Genomic DNA, 12,164 nt, shown 5'->3' with positions numbered 1-12,164 from the left:
CAAGAATTTCACTCCATAATACAGAGAAGCCTTGGATGATTGTTCAGAAATGGTGATAGGAGAGTACTGGAACTAACAAAAGAGTTTGGGTTGTAATCAGGTAGCTGAAATACAGGCTCCTGTTACCTCACCCCATCCCAAAATAAATAGTGTGAGAGTGTAATAGTGTAATAGTAGTTGATCAACAAAGAAAGACAGTCTCTTACCCATTCAAGGCAAACCTTGCCATGGCTAGATGAAGCCTGGCAAGAAAAAAGATGATTGTAAAATCAGAGGTATTTCTAGTTTATCCCCAGGCATACTGAACCCCCACATTTTTGCCATTTTCCTTTGCCCCAATATTTGTTCACTCTGTTATTCTTTTGGACAATCTCCAATGACAAGAGATGCAACATTATACTTTAGAAAGACCTTGAGCAAATAAAAAGAGCCTTCAAGTAATATACCTGTCTCAGTCTTCCAGGCTATACTTCAGTGGTTTCTAGGTTCACTCACATTACATCAAAATCAGTTTACTTACTCTGTCCTCTGTGCTGATATACCAACCCAGCCCCCTTGAAGGGATAGTCAGATGAATCTCTCTCCAATGACCCCTCAAGGTTCTGACACAGCCCTATTTTTCCCTCCAGAGTGGAACTGTGTTGTCTCTAGCTACCTGTAGAAAAGACATTTGTTCTTGAAAAAAAAAAAAAAAGGTTGGGTTTTTCCCAAACTTACTCAAGTTGGTATCTTTCCAATTTTTTAGGCTGAATACTGCACACATCTAGTAGGCCATACTCACTTCAGTTCTCTGCAAATATGAGGCACACAATATATGCATATACATATACATACATATATATGTATGTATATGTGTATGTACGTGTGTGTGTGTGTATACACATACACACCTGTCTCAGTCTTCCAGATGCTTGGGATAGATATCCCAAGCACCTGGTAAATTAGAAATGACAAGACACAGTGTTTCCCATAGAGGAGAGATGGTCATGGTCTCTCACATCCACTCATTGTACATTTTCTTTCCCTGAGTGTTAGTTACCCACCCTTCTCAGGGACAATTATCAGCATGAGGGAGAGTATGTGTCAAATAAGTACAATTATCACTGCACTGGTGCTTGTAATCACCCTGTGCAACAGTGAGAAATAGGAATTCTGGAAAGGATCCTTGATTCTCCCCCAAATTGTCCCTTGAACTGGTCACTAACATCAAAATGCTGGGTTCCCATGGATGTCACTACTTCCCAATGGTCAATGATAGGGTTATAGGATTCAGTGCTATTCAGCAGAGAATTCCCATCACATCCTGCAATTGCATAGAGTCTCCCCCGAAGCACTGTGGCCCCTACATAGCATCGTGGGGTGGTCATACTAGTGGCAGTTGTCCAGGAATCTGTGCAAATGCTGTATGCTTCAACAGAAAAAAGTTGGGCTATACCACCAAATCCCCCCACTACATATTATGGCTATTTAGCAGGGCTATTCCTGCACCAGAATGCTTGGTGGCCATTGTTGTAACATTAGTCCAGTGTCCTGTAAGAGGATCACACTTCTCAACTGAATTTAATATATTTATATTTAGGCCATCATATCCTCCAAGATAGTGGATCACTCCACTGGCAAGTCGGCACCTTCCCGGCTGTCTGCATATCTCCCAGCATGCTCCATTGGTCAAAGTTTGGGTCATATTGCTCCAAACCAGTATGACATCTGCTTTCATCAAAGTCTCCAGATACATAGATATCTCCTAGGGTGGTAGCTCTAGCAAGCCTTCATCAAACATTCACAGGGGCCACAGAATTCCAGATTCCATCCTCATCTGCTGTGCAGTCTAGATATTCCACTGAACTGAGGCGAGAACAGCCGTCATAGCCACCAGTTACATAGATCCGGTTGTGTAGGGACACTGAAGCTGCATATCATCTCTTTTAAGTGATGCTTGGCAAAAAGCTCCACTCTTGAGTTTTGGGGTCATATTTCTCTACCATGTCAAAGGGAGACTGCTAACTTCTGAAGCTCCCAATTACCAGAAGCACTTCATTGGCTCCTAGAGGAGCACTTGTCTTGGGTCCTTGCATCTGACTCCACAGTTCAGCTCAGATGGAACTTCTTTGCTTTATCAACTAGGTCCCTGGGTTGTAAACTATAGTGGATGAAAGGCCCAGCATCTGTTACATCTGTGATCCACCTAGGAGTCAGCAGGGGCATTCCTACATACTGTAGCATGCCAGGCAAGGATTCTTCTCGTTCCTTCTTGGCATGTTTCCCCCAACTGATGACAGCCTCAAAGCCAGGCTCAGGATCCACTTGAATTTCATTACACTTCATTAGCTTTTCCTCCTTTCCTTGACTTAGAAGAATGCATTCTTCATACTGTACCATTTCAGGAAAATGCTTCTGGCTAAAAACCTCAGCTGCTTGCATCAGGTCAACAGAATTTTTAGTTACGGCAAAATCCCTGACACCCAGGCAATTAGAAGGGCCCAACAGACTTTCTAAAAACTCACAGCAGGCTTGCTTCACACCTTTCAGCTGAAGCAGACAGGCCACAGGGAGCCGTTCCTGTACATTCTCCATTGTCACACGTACTGTTTCTTTGTACACAAAACCCAAAAGGATTTCCATGGTAGAGGCAGTTAAACCTTGGACATCAACAGCAGGCTTCCCCTTTTCGAAAGCTCACTGATGAGCATGGCACAGAAGCATTCCCCTCTCACCGCCAGCACAAGCCGGAGGGCGAGGAAGTCTTTCTGCTCCACCCTCAAAGCCACACCACAGAGGGCGTTGCTCTTCCTGAGGGAGTCCATTGAGTCTAGGATGGGTTTGGCATGAGTAGCTGTCACTATGCCTTTGGAGGCCATAATGCCCCCATCAAGCAATTTGGAGAAAGAGGAAAGGGAATCCTGGGGTCCTGCAACTCCGCTCCGGGGCCGCAGGTGTGGGCGGGATAGGGCGCTGGGCTAGCCAGCCATAAAGGAGGAGCCGAACCGCTGCCGCCCCAACCTGGAGGCTCTGGACAATTTTTTCTTCATGTGTGTATTTCCCAATTAAGTTTTATGAGTTGTGGTCACTTAAGACATAGCAAAATAGGTTTATGTGCATAATATGAATGGTTATGTAAGACTATGTGATACCCAGTTAACAACAGAATTTATGATAAAGAGGTTTAGCCTTTTAATTTTTTAAACTAAATTTGTAAGTGAAAAAGGACCCTTCTTAGAATTGTAATAAATATTTACTTATTCAGATACATACCATTGAAACTGTATGTATGCCTTGTCAATTGTTAAAAAATTTTTCATAATGACTTTTAGCCTTGTATTAATTTGCTTCATATTTACATATACATTTGACTGATTGATTTTCATTTATTATTAATGAAAAATAACTAATCCATTATCCCTCATAATGTAATGTGATCATCTAATAGATATCTGAATTTATACAACTTTGACTCTTGGATTTTTAATGAATGTGCCTTATAATAATTTCATTTCCCTCACATTCATCAGATAGACAATATGTTAAACTGTAATACAATTCTAGTAGCAATAGCCCAAAATTAAATAAACTGATGTGGATTAAATAGCCCAAATCTTTCTTTCATGGCCACAGACAAATCTTGAACTCATCCCACAGGATACCTGGGTCTTCCACTTATATGTAATAAAAGGGATCAGCAGGAAGCAGACTTGGCCCAGTGGTCAGGGCATCCCTCTACCACATGGGAGTTCCGCAGTTCAAACCCTGGGCCTTCTTGACCCATGTGCAGCTGGCCCACGCACAGTGCTGATGTGTGCAAGAAGTGCCGTGCCACACAGGGGTATCCCCCGCGTAGGAGAGCCCCACACGCAAGGAGTGCACCCCTTAAGGAGAGCCACCCAGCGCGAAAGAAAGAAAGTACAGCCTGCCCAGGAATGGTGCCGCACACACGGAGAGCTGACACAGCAAGATGACGCAACAAAAAGAGACACAGATTCTCATGCAGCTGACAACAACAGAAGCGGACAAAGAACACGCAGCAAATAAACATAGAGAACAGACAACAGGGGCGGGGTGGGGCGGGGGGGGGGGGAGGAGAAGGGAATAGAAATAAATAAATAAATCTTAAAAAAAAAAAGAAAGGGACTGGCTTAGTGAATTTGAACATATAACCCCTTGTTGCTGTATCTCTGATAACTATATTTTGTATCGAAACTTCCTTTCTTCCCTTTGCACCATATTGGTTTTAGAAAGTCTGTCAGGAACAAATTCCTAACCCTTAGTGGAATTCATAAACATGTTATCCAGGACCAATGAGCCATTTTCAACATCTGCCTAGCCACAATTACTGATGTAGGAATGAGCATGTACTCAAGTGAGAATGAATGGTTCCTTTCCCTGAAATTTTCAAAATTTGAATTATTTGGCATAAGAGGGGTTCCCAAGTGAATCTTCCATGGGAAGGATTCAACATGTCAAATATTTTAGTTATCCCTTCAAATTGTTTTAAAACTGGTTAAATCAATATTTAAAATTGGCAGTTTCACTTACAAATATAAATTTTCAATAAAGATTTTTTTAAAAATGGGCCTACATCTACCCATAAAACCAGCAAATGGAGATGGGAAGACCCTAGTTCCTCAGTAAGGAGAATTTTGTAACCATTCAACTCCTTAGCTATCCCTTTTTGACCATGTCTGTTATTAGCCAGGAGTCTGTGGAAACTGAGTTTACTATGTCTTTTATAATAAAAGCTTCACTGTTCTGTGAGGGCTTATTCATGAAATTTAACTGAGAAGTGAAAATCTATGCATATTTCTAACATTATACTTTATAGAGTATGAATTTTGCCCCTCAATAAGATATGTTTAAGTCCTAATCCCCAATCTCATGCATGAGATTCTACTTAGAAGTAGGATATTTGATGATCTCATTAGCATTGATGAAGGCAAATTGGAATGAGTGGGCAATATGACTGGCAACCTTATAAGGAGAGAATATTTGGACTAACAGAGAAGAAGAAGCTATATATGGGAGGAAGAGATTGAGTTGTGTTATGAAATGCCACTGCCAGAACCTTGCAGACTTAGCAAATGCATGGCTCTGCCAAAATCAAAATACAGAGGTCTAGTGGCCAGAACTTTGCCTTAAGCCACCCAATAAAATTCTGGCATATTAAGAAACTCAATTTGTGGTATTTTGTTAGTCCAGTCCTAGGAAACTAAGAAAATATCTATGTCCAGGAAGAGCAAAATTTAACATGTATTAATGTTTCATCCAGCAATATATGTGAGTGTTCCCTAACCTCCTTATACTGTTAATATTTTATGGTTGACTAAACTTAAAATATATTTCAATTTGCATTTTATCAAAGATGATAAATTTCTACATTTTTCTTTAAAAATAAATGCTTTTGATTACATAAATGTTACACCAAAAATATAGGGAATTGGGGAAGCAGCTGTGGCTCAATCAGATGAGCTCCTGTGTACCATATGGGAGGCCCTGGGTTCTCATCCCAGGGCCTCCTTGTGAAGGCAGGCTTGCCCGCAGATACTGTGGAGTGCCACCCGACCCACAGATGCCATGGAGCACTGCCCCACCCATAGATGCCATGGAGGTCAGACTCAGAAAGGTGGCACAACAAAAGAAGGGAGACAAAGTGAGAACACAGAAGAGTGCACAGCAAATGGACACAAGAGCAGACAGCAAGCAAGTCGCAAGGGGGGGGGATAAAATAAATAAAGACAGACACATACACAAATGTAGGAGATTCCTACATACCTCAACCCATTCCCCTCCCATCCTTTCCCCCATTAACATCTTTCATTAATGTTGTACTTTTGTTAAAACTGATGAACACATATTGAAGCATTGCTACTAACCATGTACTATAATTTACATTATATTTCCACTTTTTCCTGCACAATTTTTATAGCTTTTGACAAAATGCATAATAGTCTGTATCCATTATTGCAATGTCATGCAGGATAATTCCAATATCCCAAAAATGCCCCCATGTTACACCCATTCTTCCCTCTCCTTCCTCTCAGAGCCTCTGGTGGCCACTGCTTTTATATAAATGGTACAATTCCATCCATTGCTAGAATAATAAGTCTACTTTAGTCCCTAGTTGCATTCCCCTCTTATATTTGTTCATTCCTCAATCTCGAGGATTTGGGGAAGGTGCTGCCAACTCTTTCTAATGAGAAGAGGCTTAGATCCCATTGGGCAAATGGATGGAACTGTCTTGCTTGCAGTTGTAGATACTCTTTGTGTTTGGAATGGGCATTGTCCATCATTATCCTTTTGTTAATTGTGCTTGGTGAGTCCAATGAACTGGAGAGTAGGTATTGCAATTTTGCTGAGATTCAGGTCTCAATTGGTGTATGAACAGACTGAAGATTTAAGTCTCTGGGACATATATTTAACAGGTATAGTGCTAATTATAAGTTCAGATAAAAGGGGCAGAAGAGCCATGTGTAGGAAGAATATAAATGAATCTAAATCTGTTACATTGGGGAACATATATTCCTGTCAGTGACAGGATGCCAAATTCCCAAGATTGTCTGGCATGCCTATAGGATCTCATGTGTTTGAGGCACTGTTTACTGTGACAGTTAATGAGATCTTGCTGAGACATGCATAAGTGTAACCTCTGGAATGACCTCCCAAATCACTTTGAAATTTCTTAGCCATAAAAGCTAATTTGCAATTAATATTTCCCCCATTTGGTCAAGGCCTTTTTCCAAATACAACACTAATCAGCACTTGGTAATAATCTCTTGGTACCAGAGAGGCTCATCCCCAGGAATCATGTCCCACACTGGGGGGAGGTAGTGTGTTTATATGTTGAGTTTGGCTTAGAGAGAGGCCACATTTGAGCAACAAGGAGGCTTTCAGGAAGTAACCCTTAGATAACATATAATACCAGACTAAGTTGCAAATTCACAGGAAAAAGGTTTATAAGTACAACAATCAATATCAAGTCCTGGTGTAGGGGTTTGTCTTCCTTCGCTAGGCACTGCCTATGTACTCAGGGGATTTTGCCACTCTGTTTGAGAATGTAGCAGACCTTCCTAGGATAGGAACTCAATATTCTTTCAGTTATTGTGTGGGTCTCCACTGAGACTGCTTGTATATATTAATTTGCCATAGAGGCATGCTCCAGTTGCATCCCTCCCCACACATTCTCCATCATTGACACCACACACCAGTGATCTTCCCCTGCCACTTGTGATCTTTCTGCTATCCAATACCTCCCCAAAATCAAAGTCAAGGAAAAAAAAACAAAACTAAGAAAATAAAATATTAATAAAACAAATAAATACAAAAAATAAGGATATTAAAATAAAAATGTTTTCATAATGTCTTTCATATTTGTAAGAGCTGTTTTTTTTTATGTACAGTGACAATTTCTTCCATATGTTCCCAATGTCTTTTCTTTATCTTAAAGAAGCTTTAGGGTACAGAAAAGTCACATAGAAAATATGGGGGATTCTCATATACTCAACACATTCCCACTCTACCACTCTCCTCTATTAATAACATTTTAGATATGTATAGGATACATTTGTTGCAATGTACAAATATTGAAACATTGGCACTAACCATGGTTAATGGTTTAAATTATGATTTACATTTTGCATCATACACTTTTATTGATTTTGACAAATTTTAAACTGACCTCTGTTCATCACTGCAAGATCATGCAGAACAATTCCAAAACCCTAATAATGCCCTATGTTCCATCTATTCTATTCTTCCTTCCCTCTCCCCTCAGAACTTATGGTAACCACTAAGTTTCCATTTTTGAAGAATAAGGTGAATGTTTATGGGTAATAATATTGATAGCTTGATATATTGGTCTGTTTCCATTTATTAGGCACTACGTTTTCAAGAAATTCTTGCCCCTCGCTTTGAAAATATAGTAAGGCTCCCCAGTTTGGGGAGCTTAATATTTTCTTGTTTATTGTTTGGGTCTCCACCCACTGAGATAATACACTATAACAAGATGAATACTTTTATATTCCAAAGAGGCATGCCTCAGATGTGCGCTATCCCATATATCCCCCCAATCCTGACACCCTGCACCAATAAACCTCCCTGCCATATACGCTAAAAGAATATGCATAAATCTATAATTTAAAACTCAGTTTTTAAACTATGTTATTCTTTATGTATGAGTATTAATATTGTTTTTGACAGGTAAGATTTTATTAACACTTTGTGTGCTGTAGACATTTATATGTTTTCTGCTACCTCATCAGATAAAAATACCATAATTTATTTTCATAAGATTTGTAGGAGAGCGTTCATAGTTATCTTCAAATATAGATAGTAGGCAAAGAAAAATTAATTTGGATTTAATTCCAAGAAATAGATATCATCCAGAGCAAACAAATACGAGTTCAAAAGTGTGAAATGGATAGAGTCATTGAATAAGCTATAACTATACTGGAAAGGAGAAAATACTAAATTTCAAGGGGATATGTACTGGATTTTATCTATTATTTTACCATTAACCTGGTAGGTGCAGACAGAAAAAATACACATGTAGCCTTGCTTAAGATTAGCTACAGACACTTACTGAGATTAAAAATGTATTCATGTTTAATCACACTCCTAAATCAATTCAGATATGTTACCATATCTGAAAATTTTTTCAAATTAGGATCTATTTCCTTGAAATACATTTTGTTCCATTTAGATTCTATGGTCTTGTTAATTTATTTGCTTGGGTGTCATCATCCCATCCTTCTTTCCTAATTTAAAAAGTTGATACATCTGCTTCCCTTTTGTTTATTTTTGTTTGATAAAAGAATTAAGGTGTACTTTGGTGTTCTGCCATTCATTTTCTACTGTTGCTTTGAAGCAATTACTTATATCTTACATAGGCAACCATAAAATTGAATGTCAGTTCTTTTGTATAGCACTGTATAGTGATTCTTAAATAATGTTTAGATAATATTTTTTTTGTTAAAATGCTATGCAAAAGGAAATATGTCCTTCATTCTATTTGTTAAGTTTATTACATTATAGAAAAATACTGCATATATAAAAGTTAGGTGAGGAATATTTGGAAAAAGTAAAATTCCATTTTGTGAATAATACTGAGATGCTAAGAAATAAAATATATTTCTCACATGTTTCAAGTCTTCATTTCTTCTTACCATAGCATAATATTCCACTGTGTATATACACAACAATTTGTTTATACATTCATCAGTTGATGGAGACCTGGGTTGTTTCCAACTTTTGGGTCTTGTGAATAATGCTTCTATGAATATTGGTGTGCAGATGTCTATTCGTGTCACTGCTCTCAGTTCATGAGACAGTGTGGATGAACCTGAAAGACATTATGTTGAGTGAAGCAAGCCAGACACAAAAGGACAAATACTGCATGATTGCCCTATTATGAACTAAATATATTATGTGAAATGTAAATATATTATGTGAAATATGAATATGGCTAAAATTGCATATATAAGAATGTTTTTCTTTGAAGCTGAGCAAATGTAATTACAAAATGTTATTATTAGACCAAAAAACTATACTAAGCGAAGGAGATCAGACATGCAGCACTACATATTGTATGATTCTGTTTATATAAAATATAAATATAAATCAATTTATAAAGATGAAAGGAAATTAATTGTTATGTAGTCTTAGGAAGGAATGCTAAGAGGTGTAGAGTCTTTCTTTTTGAGTAATGAAATTGTTCTAAAATTTTTTTAGATGATGAATGTACAACATTGTGATTATACTAAAAGCCATTGATGATACACTTAGGGTTGAATAGCCAGTAACTGCATCTTTATACAGTGGGGGAAGCATACAGAGATTGAGAGGTGAGCAATTTTCTTTTTTGTTTGTTTTTTGTTTATTAGTATTATTGAAATAATGAAGATACTGTAATAATGACTGAAGTGATAAGCACATGACTATGTAATTATAGCAAATACTTGATTATACACTTTGTATGAATTGTATGGCTTATTAATATGTATCAACAAAATTGATTCATTTAAAAAAATACTTTTCTTAGACTACCAGTATTAGGCACAGCATGTAAGCATCCTTGGAATCATCATTCCCACTCAAACAACAAGAAAAAATGCTGCACAATATAGAAAATAACCAGTCTTCTTGTATGTATGAGATAATTGAGGTCACAATGCTAACCTCTGCCCTGAAAACAGAGTAGAGGCAGTTAATGTGAATCACTGCTAACCTGGTGGAGAAATATAGAAATAGAAGTTCTCTGCTAGAGCCAGTACAAGAATGCATGAAGTCTACTTGAACAATATATGGATGCCCAATGGACAATTATCAGAGTCAAAGACTCCAGGAGACCCTGATTTAGTGGGGAGGGACCATGCTTACCTGAGTTTTGTCTTCAATAAGCATACCGTTTTCCTACTGTGAAGACTGGGAAAAAAATGGCCCCTTTTACCACCAGTAAGGAGAGTGGAAAAGAAATATTTTTAAATCCTCCTAGAGTAACTTGTTCTACTTGAAAAGGACTGCTCTCAAAGGAAACTATTTTACCAGTGCCTAACAAACTTTGGTTTAATCAGTGCCTAAGTGACATGTTGGAGGTGAAATACTTAATTGAAGCTACATCTACCTTTCCATGTTGGGGAAGGGACATACTGAAATCAGTCACTATATAGTTTTTTTGTTTTGTTTTGTTTTTAAAGGTTTATTTTTTATTCATTTCTCTCCCCTCTCCTCCCCCCCCCCCCCCCAGTTGTCAGCTCTCTGTGTCCATTCGCTGTGTGTTCTTCTGTGTCCACCTATATTTTTTACAGTGGCACTGGGAATCTGTGTCTCTTTTTGTTGTGTCATCTTGCTGCATCAGCTCTCCATGTGTGCGGTGCCACTCCTGGGCAGGTGGCACTTTTTTCATGCTGGGCGACTCTCTTTGCACATGGGGCTCCCTTACATGGGGGATACCCCTGTGTGGCATGGCACTCCTTGTGCGCATCAGCACTGCATGTGGGCCAGTTCATCACATGGGTCAGGAGGCCCTGGGTTTGAACTCTGGACCTCCCATGTGGTAGGTGGATGCTCTATCCATTGAGCCAAATCCACTTCCCACCACATAGTTTTTGATAAATGGGAAGGGAAATATCCAACAACTTGCTCAACATTTCTTGTCTCACCTTAAGGGGCAGGATTCATTTCTGAGAAACTCTTGTGAATGCTTGTCCAGGGATACATGTGGACTAAAAATGTAGAGACTCAGTAATAAAATTATTGATTGTTTCTCCTCATTCTACATCTCAAAGGAAATACATAAATCTCCTGTGTAATAACAGTATATTAAAATAGAAGCAATTGTAAGACTGAGACTTTATTCAAGAAAATAGGGGAGCCCAAACAAAGGAAACCAGTGGAAATGCTGGTGTCTAATAATTTACACTTACTGTAAACATAGCTTAATTCCAAACTATGCAAAAATAATTCTTAACGATTGGGATAGTTTAAATTATACCTTCCAGGGCAATTGTTCTTAATTATAACCTATTTCTTTGGGTGTGAACCTATTATAAATAGGACACTTTGAAGATAATTTTAGTTATGTTGTGACCCAACTGAATAAGGTTGGTCATTAATTCTATCCCTGGTGGCTTTATGACTGGAAATGTATGTGGCAGAGCCAGAAACTGGATGTTAACAGAACCCAAGAGAGGGCATCACAATGTGAAAGGAAAGCTAAGGAACCCAAGGATTGTCAGACAGATAGAACATTGCCAATGCTTAGGAGAAGCTAGGTGTATATCTTCAGAAACAGTTAAGTCACTAAATTCCTATTTTTAAGCTATACCATTGTGTGACATTTGCCATAGCAGCTAGGAAACAAAGACAGCTTTTGGTATTAGAAAGTGTGGTGCTGCTGTTACATTCACCTAAAAATGTGGAAGCTGCTTTGGAATCGGGAAATGGGTAAAGACTGGAAGAATATGAGACACTTTATAGAAAAAGCCTATATTGCATCACAGAAGATTTTGGTGGATTATAGACAATACAAGTACTTTTCATGAGTCTTTGGAAGGAAAATATTTATAGAAAATTGGAGGGAATGTGATCCTTGTTATAAAGTAGCTAACACCTCAGAGAATTTATGTCCAAATGTTTAATTGAACCTAGAACTTGTAAGTAATGAGCTTGGATGTTTA

At 38.4% G+C, this 12,164-nt stretch overlaps 1 pseudogene; it reads right to left on the bottom strand.

Annotated features, from left to right (window-relative positions):
- Nucleotides 1–1,121: 1,121 nt before the first annotated feature.
- LOC101416548 (kelch-like protein 12 pseudogene) lies at nt 1,122–10,389 on the bottom strand (annotated as a pseudogene).
- Between the last annotated feature and the right edge of the window lie 1,775 nt (nt 10,390–12,164).

This window comes from Dasypus novemcinctus, chromosome 22 (genome assembly GCF_030445035.2).
Source record: "Dasypus novemcinctus isolate mDasNov1 chromosome 22, mDasNov1.1.hap2, whole genome shotgun sequence".
Lineage (NCBI taxonomy): Eukaryota > Metazoa > Chordata > Mammalia > Cingulata > Dasypodidae > Dasypus > Dasypus novemcinctus.
The sequence above is the reverse complement of the archived record's forward strand: the minus strand, read 5'-3'. Positions and strand labels throughout refer to the sequence as shown.